This window comes from Aplysia californica, unplaced genomic scaffold (genome assembly GCF_000002075.1).
Source record: "Aplysia californica isolate F4 #8 unplaced genomic scaffold, AplCal3.0 scaffold00032, whole genome shotgun sequence".
NCBI classification, from domain to species: domain Eukaryota; kingdom Metazoa; phylum Mollusca; class Gastropoda; order Aplysiida; family Aplysiidae; genus Aplysia; species Aplysia californica.
The window spans coordinates 2,023,320-2,029,724 of record NW_004797302.1 but is presented as its reverse complement, the minus strand read 5'-3'; the positions used below and the strand labels follow the sequence as shown (position 1 = coordinate 2,029,724).

The 6,405-nt window shown below is 40.8% G+C and overlaps 1 long non-coding RNA gene across 1 annotated transcript in view; it reads right to left on the bottom strand.

Moving 5' to 3' along the window:
* The window catches only part of LOC118479169, a 4,097-nt gene extending 1,725 nt beyond the window's left edge, over positions 1 to 2,372 (bottom strand). The window contains exon 1 of the long non-coding RNA XR_004859514.1: positions 2,299 to 2,372. This is a non-coding gene — a long non-coding RNA (uncharacterized LOC118479169). The remainder of the gene's footprint in view (positions 1 to 2,298) is intronic.
* Positions 2,373 to 6,405: the final 4,033 nt, after the last annotated feature.

Sequence of the window (6,405 nt, the reverse complement as noted above, 5' to 3'; positions counted from 1 at the left end):
CTAAAGTATTCCAGAATGTTAATACACAGTGAGCTACAAAATAAAAATACGTTTAACATCGCATCGTCTAATAAAGAAATTATTTAGCTTTTTGTTTTTTATTCTCTCTTTTTTGTTGTTAGGATTTTGTTGGCTTTTTACTCTTTTTATTTGGGGGGGGGGGTTGTTTTCTGTCGTTTGTGTTTGTTTGGGGTTTTTTCGGGGTTTTTTTAAATGAAAAAAGGGGGGTATTTGTGGGATGAAGAAGAGGATATTTGGGAATGGGGTATTTGTTGAAGAGTAAGGGAGCAGATGTAAAGGGCAGCGTGACTCCCCGCCTTCCTCCTCCCCACTCTTGGACTGCATATCACTCCATAATGATATTCACAAACAAGTAACAAACATTTTTGGCTACAGCCTATGAAATGGTTAAAAAAGCTTGTCCATCCCATACGCTGACCAGTGAGTGGACATTTTGACCTCCCACCAACAGAATCACGTTGCCAACAATCGTGAGAAGCAAAATAGCGAGGCGAGGAGGATTCGGGGCACGGAGTGGAGGAAGGAAGAAGAAAAAAGAAAGCGCGCGAAAGTGGGACCTTAGAATGACGTACACACATGACCGTTGGCCTGGATTTCGTGTATTTCCACTGACGGCTGCTTTTTCTTGCCAAGTGGGGCACTAGGGTTGTGGTGAAGATTGTTTTGGGTTTTTTTTTTTCATTTCTTTCATGCATCGTGACGAAGTTTTATGCACCTGTTTTATTGTTTAAGTAAGAGTTTTACGGCACTTGCAACACAATAGGTCATATAGGATGCGTAGATTAAAGGCATCATGCAATGCAAGCAGTGGATGTACACCCGCTAAAACAATTTGGAATTGTCAGCTCATAACAACTTCCATGTCATATTTTTCCATAACTCCTTCTTCACCTTGCACAAGAACGCTGACAACTATCATTCAAGTCCGGCAATACCGAACTGACTTCATATGACAGGGTTCTCTACGAAAAATGTTGACACCCTATCATTTTTTTAAAAAAGTCCTTCTTACACCTAAAAGAAATATAGCAGCTATTTCATAACGTGCACGCAGTGTTGTGGAATGAAGACACTTTCCAAGTTTTGCAGAATAGAATTGAAATTGTTCAATACGATCACTCATTATTGATGAGATAAAGTGTTTTAGATAGTTAGATGTCTTGGACAGTGACAGTAAAATATTTATCATGCAAAATGGGGGTGCGTGGGGGGGGGCGTGGTCGTTTGAACAGGTGATTGTCTTGGACAGGTGGCCGTAAAGACAGGTTTAACTATATTCAGATGGAAACATACTATTACTCACTAGTGTGGTTCCTCTGAGTCTGCCATTTTAAAGATTTTTGTTTTGTTTTAGTTAGTTTTTAATGGTACTTACAATACGATTAGGTCTTACAAGTGCAGAAGATTAGAGGTGTTACAAGAGAGTAAGATACAAAGAAAACAAGGGGAAGAGATATGTGCGATAGACTTCTGACAAGAAAAAAAGGTGCAAACCATACCAGAGCGCCCTCCAACTACCCACTTGGTATACTATTCAATTTCTTCAGCATAATTTCAATATCATTCTACTTTTAGCGAGATACAAGCCTGCACTGGGGACGAGTAACGTTGACGTGATCGTCTGGTGTAATCGGTAAAAGCTTCGAAAACACCTAGGCGACCTGGGTTTTATTTCGCCTCGAATTTTTATAACTAGAGCTCTTTCAGATCATCATGAAGTTGAGTTCTTCCAGCTTTAAAAAAAATGTTGGGTTGATTCCAAAGAGTATGACATTTCTATGTAAAAAAACATTATCTATATGACCTCTCCCTGGAGCATCAGGAGCAGAAATAGACTCAGCTAAAGGCGAAAGCAGGAACACGCCCCCCTAAAAACACTCAATAAAAATAAGGAGACCTCTTAGATGTAATCAGGCAATAGAACGAGAGAGAGAGAGAGAGAGAGAGAGAGAGAGAGAGAGAGAGAGAGAGAGAGAGAGAGAGAATCTATTCAACGCATACAATCATAAGGAGCTGGCACAAGAATAATTTCTCCGGAGAATGTGTTTTAAAATGTTTCAAGCGCGGTCCCATAAATATATCTGACCTAATCTGTAAGCTGCAAAAACACGACAAAAACACGGGGTATCGACACCGTCATCACTGATATAAAGACGAGGTATTCGCTAAGCTCAGTCGCTTTTCCCTGGTCTTCCGTTTCAAGTAGTATGACAGTTACCAATATATAGCTGGGGCTGCTATCAAAAGAAAATGTGATTCTATAGATTTGATTCTCACTTCTGAGTTTGATTCATTGCGTGCTCTTGTTTGCAGTGGTTGTAAGATGTGGCGCATTCCCTTCAACGTCATCTGCGTAATAATAATAAATAATAATATATAACATTTATATAGCGCATTTCCAAAAAAAAGTAGTTCAATGCGCTTTACATTGGAATACCCATTTTTCAAAAACCGTTCTTACTACTTCCTTTCTTCTCAAGCAATATACATTAATGCACACACACACACATACACACACACACACACACACACACACACACACACACACACACACACACACAAACAGACTATTTTCATCCAGACATAGGAACAGAACAAATATAATGAAAGATGATGTTATAATAGTACATGGTAACAGCGTGACGTAATAGTAAATGGTAACAGCGTTGTGATGGTGACTGATGGGGAGATGTACACTGTCCAGCTCGTATTTGCACTTACTGTGTAACTGTGCAAAACAGTCTGATCTAATGCCTTACCTCAAACCCGATCATACACATCCGACTAGCTGTACGAGTGTCACCCAAATACAAGCCACATTATCAAAAAGTCTTCATCATCTTCATCATCATGTAACTCTGAAGCCCATGTCCCATAATCCTTTTCGACTTCCGCTCTTCCCCTGATCACTTCCTCTAAACGGGCCTTCCTTTAAATCCGCCTTGAAAGCCAAATCAGCAGGGAACTCTCGTGCTCGGGAAAAAGCCGACGAGAAATAGCGTGAGAAAGTTGTCGTGAGCTATTAATTAGTCGCGTTATTGAACGGCACTGCAGGATTTCAACGACCACCCTTCTCTTCGCGACACACAGGTTATTCATTTAAAGTCGCGAGTAATTTTTCCCAGGTCTGTAGAGAGACCAACTTGTTCTGTGATACTTTTTGATGTCTAACGCGGCATACAGAAGCCCGTCTGCGACCTTTACACGTTTTGTTTTCCTCGAGTTCTTTTTCATTTTCAGACTTCAAACGTGTGTTTAAAACTTTGTATTTGGCCATCTTTCTTTGGAGTTCGCTTCTTCTATTTTTTTTTCTTATTTAGCCTAGTGGCTCTAACACACAAAGAAACTGTCGAAAGAGTTAATATGCGCAGATTTAAAGAATACAATCAGTTCTTTGATTTTGTTTAACCTTAAGCTTATGCTGCGCAGAAAATATTTTAGCCATCCCACAGCCTCTGTTGTAGTGGGTGGGTGCTTTGTTGGCTGTCACACGAAGAAGACTTGAGTTCGATTCTTGTATGGGGAGAATTTCAACCGCGAATCTCAGTCTTTCTGCTGGGATATTGTATCTCTCGTAGCCCTGGATAGCCCTGACAGCCGTGCCTGGCAGGGTAAAAGTAGCCAGCCTCGTAATGATTAAGTTGTGTAGATGGGGGCGTGGAATAACTACATCTAAAAAATTGTTTAGTTATTTGCTTTTGTTTGTTATAATATTGTGATCCGTTCTAGGCGCTGTAGAGAGCAGATAGCTAAGCTAGTACCATAATCAGATATGGTGCGGGTGACCGTCGTTCGAATCCACGGCAAGGAATTCTCCATTGTGGATTATTTAGAGAAATTTTATTGCTCAGTCCTTTTGGTGATCTACATTAAATTCGTGCATTTTGCTTGTCGAGTAGCATCACAATTCGATTTTTTTTATAGTTTTATTTATATTTAGGCTGATTTCTGCGTGCAAAGCAAAAACCAAAAAAAACAAAACAACAACCAAACAGCTACATCAAACACTGAAATAAAAGTAGATGACGGAGAGATATAGAGAAAGGGAGAGAGAGAGAGAGAGAGAGAGAGAGAGAGAGAGAGAGAGAGAGAGAGAGAGAGATCAGAGAGAAAAAGGAAAAGAAAGACTGAGAAAGAGAGAGGGAAGGAGAGAGAGATGGGGGGAAAGGAAGTGGGAGACAAAAAAATAGAAAGAAAGAGAAAGAGGGAGAGGGAGAGAGAGTGTGACTAAGAGAGAGTGATTGAGAGAGAGTGAGTTATATGTGTATATATATATATATATATATATAGAAAGAGAGAGAGAGAGAGAGAGAGAGAGAGAGAGAGAGAGAGAAAGAGAGAGAGAGAGACAGAGGCAGAGACAGACAGAGAGACAGAGAGACAGAGAGAGAAAGAGAGAGAGAGAGAGAGAGAGAGAGAGAGAGAGAGAGAGAGAGAGAGAGAGAGAGAGAGAGAGGGAGAGCATGGAGTTTACAGAAAGATTGTCACATCTTCGAAATCCATTCTGTGGAAAATAAATGAATTGCCCGAAGACAAGATTTGCAGTAGGAGGAATAAAAACCCGACGAAAGGGTTGACAAGTGCGAGGAATAGATATATAAAATCGGAAAAAAGTAGAACATGATTTTGAACAAAGGAAACCTGTTCGTTTTGGCACCCTGACAATAAATTAGTGAATAGCTGAAAGAAATGTCAGAGTGCAAACTTGAAAAATTATAGATATGCAAGAAAGAAATTGTTTAGGAGAAAAATTGTGTGCTTAGAGAATAAATAACACTGTCCTCTGGGTGCAGCAGAGCATCTCTCGAAAGATGTTGATGTTGGAAGAAATAAATAATGTTGCTGAGTCGAAAAACAAAACCCCCTACAGCCCATCACAATAATATAATAGAGCCTCTGAAGATGACATACTGGGTGGTTTACGTCCCTCTCCACCCTCCCCCACCTACCCCACCCCTACACACACTCACACCCATCGCCCCAAATGTACGCCGACACACCCTCCTCCTCCCCATCCCCTCCCACACAAACCCTCCCCTCACACTCCCCACCCCTCCCACTCCCCGCCTCTATTTTTTATACCTCGTACTTTGGCTCACGCATTCGTTCATCAAAAGCTTCGTCTGTCTTAACAGAGACACACTGTCGGCTTCTGATAGCGTTCCATCTCATCCTTGGACAGGAAAAAGATCCGATTTTTCCAGTTAATTAACCGGAGGCTGGTATCTAAAGATGGTTGAGCGATATCATTGAAAAATAATATGACAAAAATACCACAGAACGCTCAATGATGATTACTCAGCTACCTCAACTTCATTACGGGAAAATCCGATTATGTTAAGAATCAAACAGAGAACAGATTTGTAGCAGCTTGAAGCCTGCGGGTATTTTCGTGTCTCGGGCTTTCCCGCCAAAGCTTCTTTCTCAGGACTCTGAGCAGTCTGTGGGAGCTGGGGATGAGAAATTGAGGCTGTTAGATAGGAGCCGTCTGCTGGTGGGAGAAGCCTTTCTGGCAGGTGTGAAGGGGGAAAAATAAGCGAAAAGAAAGGGTGGGGGAAAAGGGAAAGCGTAGAAGGAAAATGTGTAGAAATAAAGCTGTAAAAAATGTATTTCCAAGGACGCACAAATAAGAAAGTTGTTAAGCAAAGAGCCAAAGAAAACCCAATCTATGGAGGGTATAAGGCAAAAACAGCATATCTGCATTTTTTTCAAGTATGCATTCTGCTTGTTATTGCCTTCTTAAAGGAAATTGTTACGCACGCTTTAAAAAAAAAACACATTTCTGTATGTGTCTTGAAAACATAACATTTCCTGTATGTGTCTTGAAAAAAACTAGAAAAGAAATTTTTAAATTACCACACCTGCAGAAAATGAGCTTTTCCCAAGGTCTAAAAAGTTGTATTTTCCCCAAAGCAGAATGTATCAGTCTCGCGACATAGGTGCAATATACAAAGATCAATGAGCATGATTTTCTTTCTTCTTTTCTTTTTTTTTTTTTTTTTGGGGGGGGGGGGACTTACCTGCAATCCTAGCTATATGTACCCTAAGATGTAGACAGAAGCGCATTCACAGACAAACATTCAGAAAGTCTGACAGGTAGTTGTCAATAAAGACAGACACATTGGCAGGGGAGCATAGACGCACACACACGCAACCAAACATAGAGTATGACGGCAAGGGCAGTGCTACTGACTGAAGTTGTCTTTAGGCTGTGACCAAAGGGGGGGACATTAACATGTTCTTATGCACAGTAGAATTATAAATAGGCTGTCATGCTCACACTTGGCGGGAACAACTTAGGGGGAACTGCTGCTCTTTCTTTCCTCATCCGTACTCTCGTCATTATTCCTGTACTTCTTTTGCATGTTTGTCGCTCTCTTGTTA